Source organism: Triturus cristatus, chromosome 3_2, assembly GCF_964204655.1.
Source record: "Triturus cristatus chromosome 3_2, aTriCri1.1, whole genome shotgun sequence".
In the NCBI taxonomy this organism is placed as follows: domain Eukaryota; kingdom Metazoa; phylum Chordata; class Amphibia; order Caudata; family Salamandridae; genus Triturus; species Triturus cristatus.
Genome location: NC_140584.1, coordinates 257,569,993 through 257,580,533, shown reverse-complemented (window position 1 = coordinate 257,580,533; position 10,541 = coordinate 257,569,993). Strand labels below are relative to the sequence as shown.

Below are 10,541 nucleotides of genomic sequence, written 5' to 3'. Positions count from 1 at the left end.
CGTCAATAGCACTGTTTTCCCTGAGAAATACGCCAAGTTCAGACCATCACTTAACACCCCATCAATTAGTGACAGGAAGATCTATTAATGTCCAATGTGCATATGTATTTGTGTGAACTGATTAAGTGTGCAAGGTCCCTCTCCAAACAGATAACCATCCAATCAATCCAAGATTCTTGTATTTTGGAGGCATCCATCTCTGATCATTCTCCGGTCCTCTTGTGCCTACAGACTGGGACACCCAAACCAGGTCGTAAACCCTGGAGAATGAACATCCAACGTCATAAAACACCCCTTGGTAAAAAACAATTGCAAGAACATCTTCATGATTATGTCACATTTAATCAAAATTCAGTGGATTCTCACAGGGTCATATGGGCTGCTGCTAAAGCTGATATTCGTGGTAGACTTATGCGAGATGCAGCCCAGTTCAACAAACAAAATATTGCTAAACAAAATCAATTGGAACAAGACATTACCAATTTCACACGTTTATATACTAAAAGCCCTACTTTACAAAATCGAAAATTACTGGAACAATCACGCATGGCATTAAATTCTCTTTTCACCTCCAAGGCGGAATATGCCTTACAAAAAATGAAAGGAAGACATTATGAACAGGGTGAAAAAGCGGGTAGACTTCTAGCAGCACAATTGAAGCAAAGAGAGGTTGCTATGGCTATCCCTGCTTTACAATCCTCTAAGGGTTCCATGTTAACATGTCCTCAGGATATTGCTAATGAATTTGCCACATACTATAAATCTTTATACACTCCAGACGCCCATATAGATCAGGGTAAAATGTTGTCTTTTTTAAATGGATTAGAACTACCATCTCTTTCTGATGAAGATAGATCCATACTGGATGAAGACATTAGTAAAGAAGAGATTTCTCACGCTATCCTTAAACTTCCTTATCACAAAGCACCAGGAGAGGATGGTTTTCCAGCAGAATTTTATCGCTGGTCCGGAGATAAAATTATAGACTGTTTGCATGCGGCATTTCAAGAAGCCGAACGTACTTCCACCTTAGGTTATATATCTAATAAAGCAGTAATAGCAGTTTTACCAAAACCAGGAAAAGATCCACTTCTTTGTAGCAGTTATCGTCCCATTTCACTTCTTAACTGTGACATTAAAATTCTAGCTAGTATTCTTGCTTCTCGTCTGCGCAGAGTTATTCCCTCTCTCATTCATAATACCCAGGTGGGCTTTGTACCTGGTCGATCTTCCAGAAATCATTTACGCTCCCTAGCTCACACTCTGCATACTGCTAAATCTTTACAGGATGATGCTTTGGCATTATCATTAGACGCTGAAAAGGCATTTGATAGAGTGGAGTGGGATTATTTATTCCTAATCTTAGAAAAATTTGGTTTGGGAGAACAATTTATAAGAAAGATCAAATTGTTATATGAACAACCCACTGCACTGGTCAATTGTGGAGGATTTACTTCCGATACTTTTACTATACAGCGAGGCACCCGCCAGGGATGCCCCCTCTCCCCGCTTTTATTTTTATTAGCCATTGAACCTTTAGCGGCCGCTATTCGGCAATCTTCCAATGTGGTTGGTATTTCCTTACCGGTGGGTGAATCTAAACTTTATCTATATGCGGATGATATACTGCTCACTATTACTGATTTAAACAGATCTTTACCATCGTTACTTCAAATTATAGAGGAATTTTCTTCTTTTTCTGGGTATAAAATAAATTGGGATAAGAGTGAAGCACTTCCCATTTCAGATGGCACCTCAAGGGATGTGATACAGGGATATCCATTTCATTGGCAACCTTCTCGGTTAAAATATTTAGGTATCTTGGTAAATAAGGGATTGGACGCCATGGTATCAGATAATTTAGGGCCTTTAATCATTCAGATGCAACGAGATTTTGATAAATGGAAAGCGCTGGGTCTGTCTTTATGGGGTAGAGTTCAAACGGTGAAGATGGTTACGTTACCGCGCTTTCTTTATATTCTTGGTATGCTTCCTCTTCATGTTCCCTTATCCACATTGCGCCTTATAGATTCCAAAATTAAATCTTTCATATGGGGTTCTATTAAACCTCGTCTGGCTATACATAAATTAAATGCTCATCATTCCTATGGTGGTCTCAGTCTTCCCTCCATTGAACATTATACCATTGCCTTGCATTTATCACAGCTCTCATACATGCTCCAAGATAATTTAAATACACCACATTGGGTCCATGTTGAGCGACATCTTCTCTCTGCAACAAATGGTCTTGCAGTTTTATATGGATCTGGTTCAAGCCGAATAGATCCACGTAACCCCCTATTGTCTGCAATGCGTAAGATATGGCAAAGAGTGCATCGTATCTTGGGCATTAATTCTCGTTTACATGTAAAGGCTCCTATATGGAACAACTCCAGAATACGCATTAAAGGTAGAAGCTTTCTATGGCCTCAATGGAAATCGGCAGGCATTCTCACACTAGACCAAATTCTCCATGACGGGGATCTTAAACCTCTATCACAGTTAACGGATGAATTCAACTTACCTCCGCTGCAGCATGCCAAATACGATCAACTTAGAAAATCTCTTCTCAAAGCTCTTGGTGCCACACCTTGGTCATTATCTATATCACCAATAGTGTTTTATTTACAAATTTGGGGCAAACAGAAAGGTGTCATTTCAGGTCTCTACAAAACAATTACATCTCAATTATTTTCACACCCATTATCCTGCGATCTCCGTCATAAATGGCAAACACGTTTACAGACTTCTTTTTCAGATATGGAATGGATGAATATACTAGATGGTTTGGATAAGGGAGCTCGAGAAGCTCGTTTAAAGTTTTGCTTATTTAAAATTCTACATGACTGGCATTGGTCTCCGGTTAGATTATATAAGGCAGGCTTGTTACCACATTCAAATTGTTGGAGATGTAATGCTTCTGGATGTGATATTGTTCATATTCTTTGCACGTGTCCATTGGTTAAACATTATTGGTCTTACATAGGTCAGACCTTACATAAGTCTATCTCACTGCAGTTACCCCTCTCCACAGCTAATATTATATTACATGATTTCAGAAATGTTCCCACTCTTTCTAAACCACAATCTCGTTTCCTACATACCGCGCTTGCAACTGCTAAAATCTGTATATTAAGACAATGGAAATCTTCCACTCCACCATCTCAAGAGTCCTGGTTATCTGCTATGATTCAAAATGCTTCGCACGAAAGGATTATATATAATATTCAAGATCAACTAGAGTTATTTTCACAGATATGGAATCCTTTTTTACTTTAACATGTTTGTATTTGTTATCATTTCGTTTTTAAAACTTGATTGTGTATGCTTTTTCACTCTTTCCTTTATATATTGTTATATATATTTATTGTCCTAGATAGCATAATATTAAATATTGTTTTATATATGAATTTACTTTTTAATCTCTATCATATGATCCTTACCCTTATTACTTGTATTTGAGTTTTCTTGTTTTTGTTTAATGATTCTGAAATGCTAATAAAAAATTTCAACACAAACAGATAACCAAGGGGAAAAAAAAGCGCGCCAATGCCGAGGTCGACCTCCCAGCTGTGCAAGTAGGAGATCAAGTGGTTGTACGCACTTGGATCCAAATTGGAGGGAGAAACGTTTTGAGGGCCCCAACACAGTCACCATGCTCACACCAACCGCCCTCAAGGTGGATGGCAGGAAGCCCTGGATACACCACTGCCATGTGCGTCTCAACCCAGCTTCTCACCAAAAACAATGAACAACGCAAAAGGAACAAGAGGGGAGACGTAGATTGTCGTTGTGAAAGCACCCCCCTCCAACTATGCTTTTGGAATATTTTTGGAAAGGGCAGCATGAAAGATCTGTATTTTGATATTTATGCTTTTTTTTTGTCTCTTACTTCTATCCTTTTTTCTGTTTGCTAGCAAAGTACCCTCTAATTCTAATGTTTTCTATGCCTGGAGAGAACTCTCAAATAACAATGTGACCCATAATGCCCACGCTAAGTTGTCATATAACATGTGTTATCAGCATATGTCAGAAATAGGTTCAGAGACCACAAATGAGTCATGCTTCGTCATGCTCCCTAATTCCTCATGCGACTGGTTCACATATACTGCACTCTACGACATAGCTCAGTGTTTATTACATCTTTACTTGTGTAGACTTAAGGCCCAAATGCAATTAACACATGTCAAAGTAATACGCTTCCTAGTTAGTGCCACCATGTATGACGCTTGACCAGAAGTACTATACATTCTCACAGATAGGCAGGACATCATGGAACAAATATCACACATGAGAAAGAGAGGTTGCCCTAACACTGTAGTCTGGACACAGATGGTCCTAGATCTAGGATTGCTGGGAGTAACACGCCCACTGAATGTAACAACTCTTTTGTAAATCCATTACCCCTAGACTGTGTTCAAAGGCCAGGGTTTAGAATAACAGGGTCAATATTTGCCCATGATCAGTGGTATCCCAACATTGAATTTTCCTGTAGGGCCATGTTTTTATGGAATGGCACTGATGTCAGCCAGGTTGCAATAGAGAAAGTACACCTACCTGGTATTTAAACATCTCACATTTCACATGGTTAGGCGGCACTGTAAGTCCCCAAACTGTCATGAAACGAACTTCTGCTTCCTCATATTTCAGGAGAAATGGCACCATTCACGTTGGCTGTAACATTGGTTGAAGAACCACGGTGTACCACGCCGACATGCAGGAGGGCACCTCTAGCCTCACAGATTTGTTCAAGCAGTGCAGAGACCTTCTGTATGCCCAGTTACAACCAAACTGGTGAGGAGTTTGCTCCATTGTGACTTTGCATACTCCAGTTTTGGTAACACCTGGAATAAACATACCTGCTTTGCATAAACACCCCATGAGCCGTCCAACGACATTGCTACATCACAACCGAAGGAAAAGAACTGCAGAGTATTTTGCACAAGTACCTGGAATGACTTTCCCCAAGAATATCTCCTGTTCAACGATGCTGAACTTATGTTTGGGAGCATCTTGCCATTGGTTTATGCTAAAGCAACAGCTCGTTGGCTCCAGATTACAAGGTGGGAACTCCTCAAATTAATCAACACTATCAACGATGGCTTCAATGCCATAAAAGAAGAACTACATGCTTTAAGAATGATGGTGTTGCCACACCGTTATGTGCTAGACCTTATGACGGCCATACAAGGAGGGGTATTGAAGAAAATAGGAACTGCAAATGATGCAGAAAATTTAACTTTTGTCGGGGGCAATACAGACACTGAATAATTTATAGGCTAACATGAGAGATGAAGGAGGTGCCCCAGTTAGTTGGTTTAGTGGTTGTTTTGCGTCACTGCCACTCTGGATGTCTCGACTGTTGGGGGCTTTGTCACCCAAAACTGTGGTCTTACGACTAATTTACTGTATGGTATAAGTAATTATGGCATGTGTTAGGAGAATAGGCACCAAGGTGGGAAGGATGTTTTCAGTTAGGACGTCAACACAAGTAGTACATTCCCAAGGCAACGTGTATCACCTAGTGCCAAGGACAGACCAAGATCTAAATGAAGTAGTTGAAATAGCAACCAGAGGGGTTAATTCTGTAGGAAATGTAAACAAGCATTTGCAATGCAATAGGTCTCGCATTTACCAGAGTTTTAGCTATTGGCATTGTAAATGACAATGCCTTTTATTTATGTGTTGTTTTGAAAATAGATCAATAAAAGGCACTGTCATTTACAATGGCAATAGCTCAAACTCTCTCAAATGCGAGATACTTTGCATTTCAGATGCATTCGGTGCCCGTGCTAGCCCTCTGAGTGAATAAGACAAGCCACTGTTAACATAGTTAGGATTAGATAGGAAGATTTATGAGCAGCAAGGATGGCGCTCATGAAGGTTGTTTGGGTTACTGCATTTCTCAGCAGCTGTCTTAGTTAATAGAGTACGTAAAGCGCTTAACAGTCCATTGCCTCAGTCCACGGAATGTAAAAAATATTGCCAGGACCTCATATCATAAGCACTGGCTGCGTTTTACGAACATATGGCACCTTACCTAATTGAAAACACTGCCCCGTCTTTAAACGAGAAACTAGACAGGCAGTGAGTTCAAAGAAACAATGAAAAGTTACTTGAAAGAGCAAATTAAATGAAAGGGTACAAAGAAGGACGTAGGAGCAGGGCAGAAGGTAGGAATAATTTACAATAGGAAAGAAGGAGGGAAAGATTCAAATTTGTTTACATGCATAGCAAAAACAACACCTTTTTAAAGAGGCTTCGTTACATCCCTGGCATAGTGCACGTGTAGGCGGGCACATTGAACATCCTGCAATGAGCACACGAGGGCCGGGGGTGCCCACTTCAGCACACCCTACCGCACGGCACGACGAGTGGACAGGGGTCACCGGAAGCACACGGAGCACTCGAGGTCACTGCAGTCTCACGGCGCCAGCCTACGAACGTGTGTCGACCGTGGGGCGCTTTGGGGTGCAAGCAGACTCAGTTCACCATGGGAACAGCTTTGTGTTTGTTTGTTTAATTTTTCACGTAGGATATGAGCATTGTGGAGCGGAAATAAAAATAAAACATTGGAGGGGAGACAGAAATTGACGGACGTGAGGGGAAGGAAAGATGTGAGGTGAGCAGGCCACGTTAAAATACTGCAAAGGTCTGAGGGTGGACAGGAGTGAAAAGATGGATATGGGAAGATGGACAGGGCCGCGCGAGGACGTCTTGCAGCCCCCGGTAATTGCACATTCTTCGTGGCAGCACTCCAGCGTGGGCACGGCACTGCCCGTGTGGTTGTGGACCTTCCTGGCTCGGCAGAGGTCAGCTGCATTCGCGAGCGAGTCCAGGCAGCGGTGGAGTTGGTGGTCAGGGTGTCCAGCTGCCACGTGAAGCACGCGTTGAGTTCGGACTTGCACATGTAGCCCGTCGCCACACAGTGCGGCATCACAGTAGCACCAAATTTTACCTGGAGGAAAAAAAAGAGGTAAAAGATATATGGTTCAAGATGTTGCATTTCTAGCCGCAGAAAAAAAAACTCTTTAGGGCTGCAATAAATAGATGTAGCAAACGACAGGCTGGTTCAACTTAACAGGAAGGAGAGAAGATGATCACAAATTGATTGTTTTCCAATAGTATAGCGATAGGGCGTTGCTTCGGGTGGCCTATAATAAAATGGGGAATAACTGTTCATTGTGTTCATCTGTAACTAAATTGGTGCTCATGTAAAGCGCTCCGATACCCAATGCCTTGGGTCTAGTTTGCGGTATAGAAAACAAAATGCAAACAAAAACATACTGTGGCATGCCGGAAGTGGTGGGGTCGATTCAATCCCATATAGGTCCTGTTCCCAAAGGCCTATGGGAGGGTTGTCTATTGGGAAGTCTCCCTATGGGTCTATACAAGAACAGCCATCGTGATAAGTCGCTCCCTATCCCTAAAGGGCAGACGGCCAATCCTGGTGTCTGCTGGTCTTACTCATACCTCACCAAGGAAAATCCTACCTCAGCTAAAGCTCACAAACCAATACAGTCCACACAGAATAAAGTCACCCCTCAATTAATTGAAATCAAACATGCAGTGCAATCAACTGTGCAGACAGCCAGGGATGCAGAGTTCAGGGTACTTTACAACGAGGTAGTAAACTGGGCAAATAAATGCACAGGAGGGAATGCAAAGCCCGGGAAACCTGCCAAAAGGCTAATGCGGTATGAGGAAACGGCACTCATTAGAGATTTTTTGTTAGGCCACCTTAATCGGAACCACTTGGTCGTAAACTACTTTGCACTTTTATGCCAGCAGCTCGGTTAAAGCGTGTCATCTAGCACCTCGTAACAAGCATTGGCCGCGCGGAAGTTAAAGTAACGCCGCGCGACCATAAAAGCAAAAGTAATCGCGATCGCTCTGAAAGCGAAAGTGATCGCGATGACACGCTAAAGCAAGCACAGTTTTCAAAGTGCTGCTGGCGGCCGGCTGCACGCGTGCACGATCGCGTGAACGCAAGCGCTAGGCCAGCCAGCAGCACTTTGAAAATCCCACATACAAAATGTCTCCCCGAGCCAGCGCATGCGCTGGGCTCAGCGAGACCTAAAAATGAACACACTGTAGAAAACATGAATATCAAGCCCAAGCAAAAGCCACACAGCTGTTTGTGGGTAAAAGCTAGTTTAGGCCCAAATCCTGCACTGAAGTGAGCAAGGCGAAAAGTTCACTTAAGGATGTAGTGGAATAGGAATCTTAAAAGAGTTTTCAGTTGAAGACCAGCTCATGCTTAATAGACTTGAAAGCATTTACAACATCCGCACACAGGTCCACTGTCATGCACCCCATGCCTCCAAACAGATTGTGGCCTGATTAGACAATAGGTTCATATAATCCAATTAACCCAGAGACCACAGGTGCTTGATTGAACAATGGGTACAGGGAATGTGACTAAGTTCTGAGCACACAAAGGTCTTAGGCGCACAAGTCTACCAGCACACACTTTACGTAAATTGCATCTACAAAGAAACACATTTGCATTCATAGGCAAATAATGCTCTGTCATTAACCTTTGTTGGAACCATAATGAAGAATGTGTAATGGATTAGTTCAGGATTTCGGGGTTATAAGGTCACATGTCTTTGAGCGTTTTGCCATCCTACATCTGTAACTTGCAAGTCAACTATTATTTACTATGTGTAATAAAGCATTGTGTTAGTCTTTATAAAAGGGCTGTCGTCCGCAAGCAAGCGTTGGAGAAAAACGAAGAGACAGCCTAAGCAGGGCTGAGGTATAGTCCATGTTGTATGCTGAAAGTTTTTCTCCCTGTCACAGCAGTTAGTAAATACTGTCTTAGCACTGCTAAGAAGAGTCTGTATTTATATTCCAGTTTGGGGAGCTTTTTGACACCCTGCAACAGAAGCTGCTTGCTCCTTCTCAGGGATGCTATGTTATCATCTCCCCGGTCCCTCCCGGGTCCCTCCTCAACCTTTCCACAATCTTCTGCAGACTTCAATTCTCCTTTAGCCCCATCTCATTCAAGATTTTTTTATACTGGGTGATTTTAACCTCTGGGTGGAGAGCGAGGCTACATGGAGCTCTATGGACTTATTGGATACCTAGGAAGCCTTTGGTCTACAGCAATTTGTTTTGGGCCAGACGTATCTATTTGAACATACTTTGGATCTCATTTTTGTGCCAGAGGGACTTTAGTCTTTAGTAGGAATACAGCCCCTTAGCTGGACGAATCGTACTGAATGAGGGAGTGTTTTTGGCACCAGAGACCAGTAAGAAAACACCTGGGAGAGCCTGGTCCATGGTAGCACATAAAGCCTGAATCAAAGCCACTAAACTTCCTATAAACTTAAAATCCAACCTCGATTATAATTATAGTTCTTATCAACAGTGCCCTAAAAAAGGTACTGCCTAACAAAAGAAGAGCAGCCCGTAAAATACCACCTGCTCCTTTGTATAGGGAGTCTTTGAGACAAGCTAAATTGCATTGCAAAAAACTTGAAAGATTATGGCACAGGAAATACTTGGTGAAGGACAAGGGGAACTTGAGAATAGAACTGAGAGTTTATAAAATGAGCATTCGTATAGCGAAAGAGGAGTATTATGCAAAGGTCATTTTGGAGGCTGCACATGCCACTAGAAAAATCTTTGAGGTGGCACATTTTCTAGTGAGCAGTAACATCCTCGCAAACTCTATGTGTGGCAAGCTTGCAGAGTTCATAGTTCATTTACATTACGCCCATTTGCTGCACTTATTAGATCTCATGACATCAATTTCATCAAGTACGCAGATGATACTTAGTTGATTCTAACTTTGGATCACTCCCTCACTGGTGTGGTTGACAATATTTCACTATTGCTTCACAGACATCTGAGGTTGGTTGAATAATAATGCACTAACTTTTAATAGTGGTATAACTAAAATCTTCTGCTGCACCACAGGGAAACCATCTCCCCCCCCCCCCGCCCCCATCTAATTTCTGGCCCTTGTCAAATAGTGCGCTGCTGTCAGTGTCTTCATCTGTGCGTCTGTGCACAGTTTAGGGGATCAATTAGAAAGTGCCCTTTCTCTTACTGCACATGTTATGTTAAAAAATTGTTATAAAGCACACATACACCAACTGGTTTCTTGGTGCTGATTAAAGAACATAACTTGCAGCTCAAACTGATTATGTGTATATATATATATATATTCACTGAAAAAACCATAGGTTTCACACACGTTATAGTTAGGAATTAGCATTTAAAAAACCTTGCAAATTCACTTAAAAAAACATAGGTTTCACACAAGTTATAGTTAGCTGTACATTTCACTCGTAAAAAACCAATGAAATTCCACGTTATAGTTAGATCAGGTAACTATAACTTGCGCCCCCGCAATGCACTGCTGATGACATCACATATTACATCACTTATGACATGGTCAGTGACATCACTCATGACATCAATGATGACATCTGAAATGACACATTGTGCATTGCGGTCGCGCAAGTTATAGTTACCTGATCTAACTATAACGTGGAATTTCATTGGTTTTTTACGAGTGAAATGTACAG

General features: G+C 41.8%; 1 protein-coding gene across 4 annotated transcripts in view; it reads right to left on the bottom strand.

Annotated features, from left to right (window-relative positions):
• Positions 1-6,260: 6,260 nt before the first annotated feature.
• Positions 6,261-10,541, bottom strand: part of LOC146857073 (uncharacterized) — a 345,333-nt gene continuing 341,052 nt past the window's right edge. For all 4 annotated transcript variants that reach the window (XR_014979538.1, XR_014979537.1, XR_014979536.1 and 1 more), the window contains one exon: positions 6,261-6,958. The gene's annotated coding sequence lies outside the window, so the exon portion shown is untranslated. The remainder of the gene's footprint in view (positions 6,959-10,541) is intronic.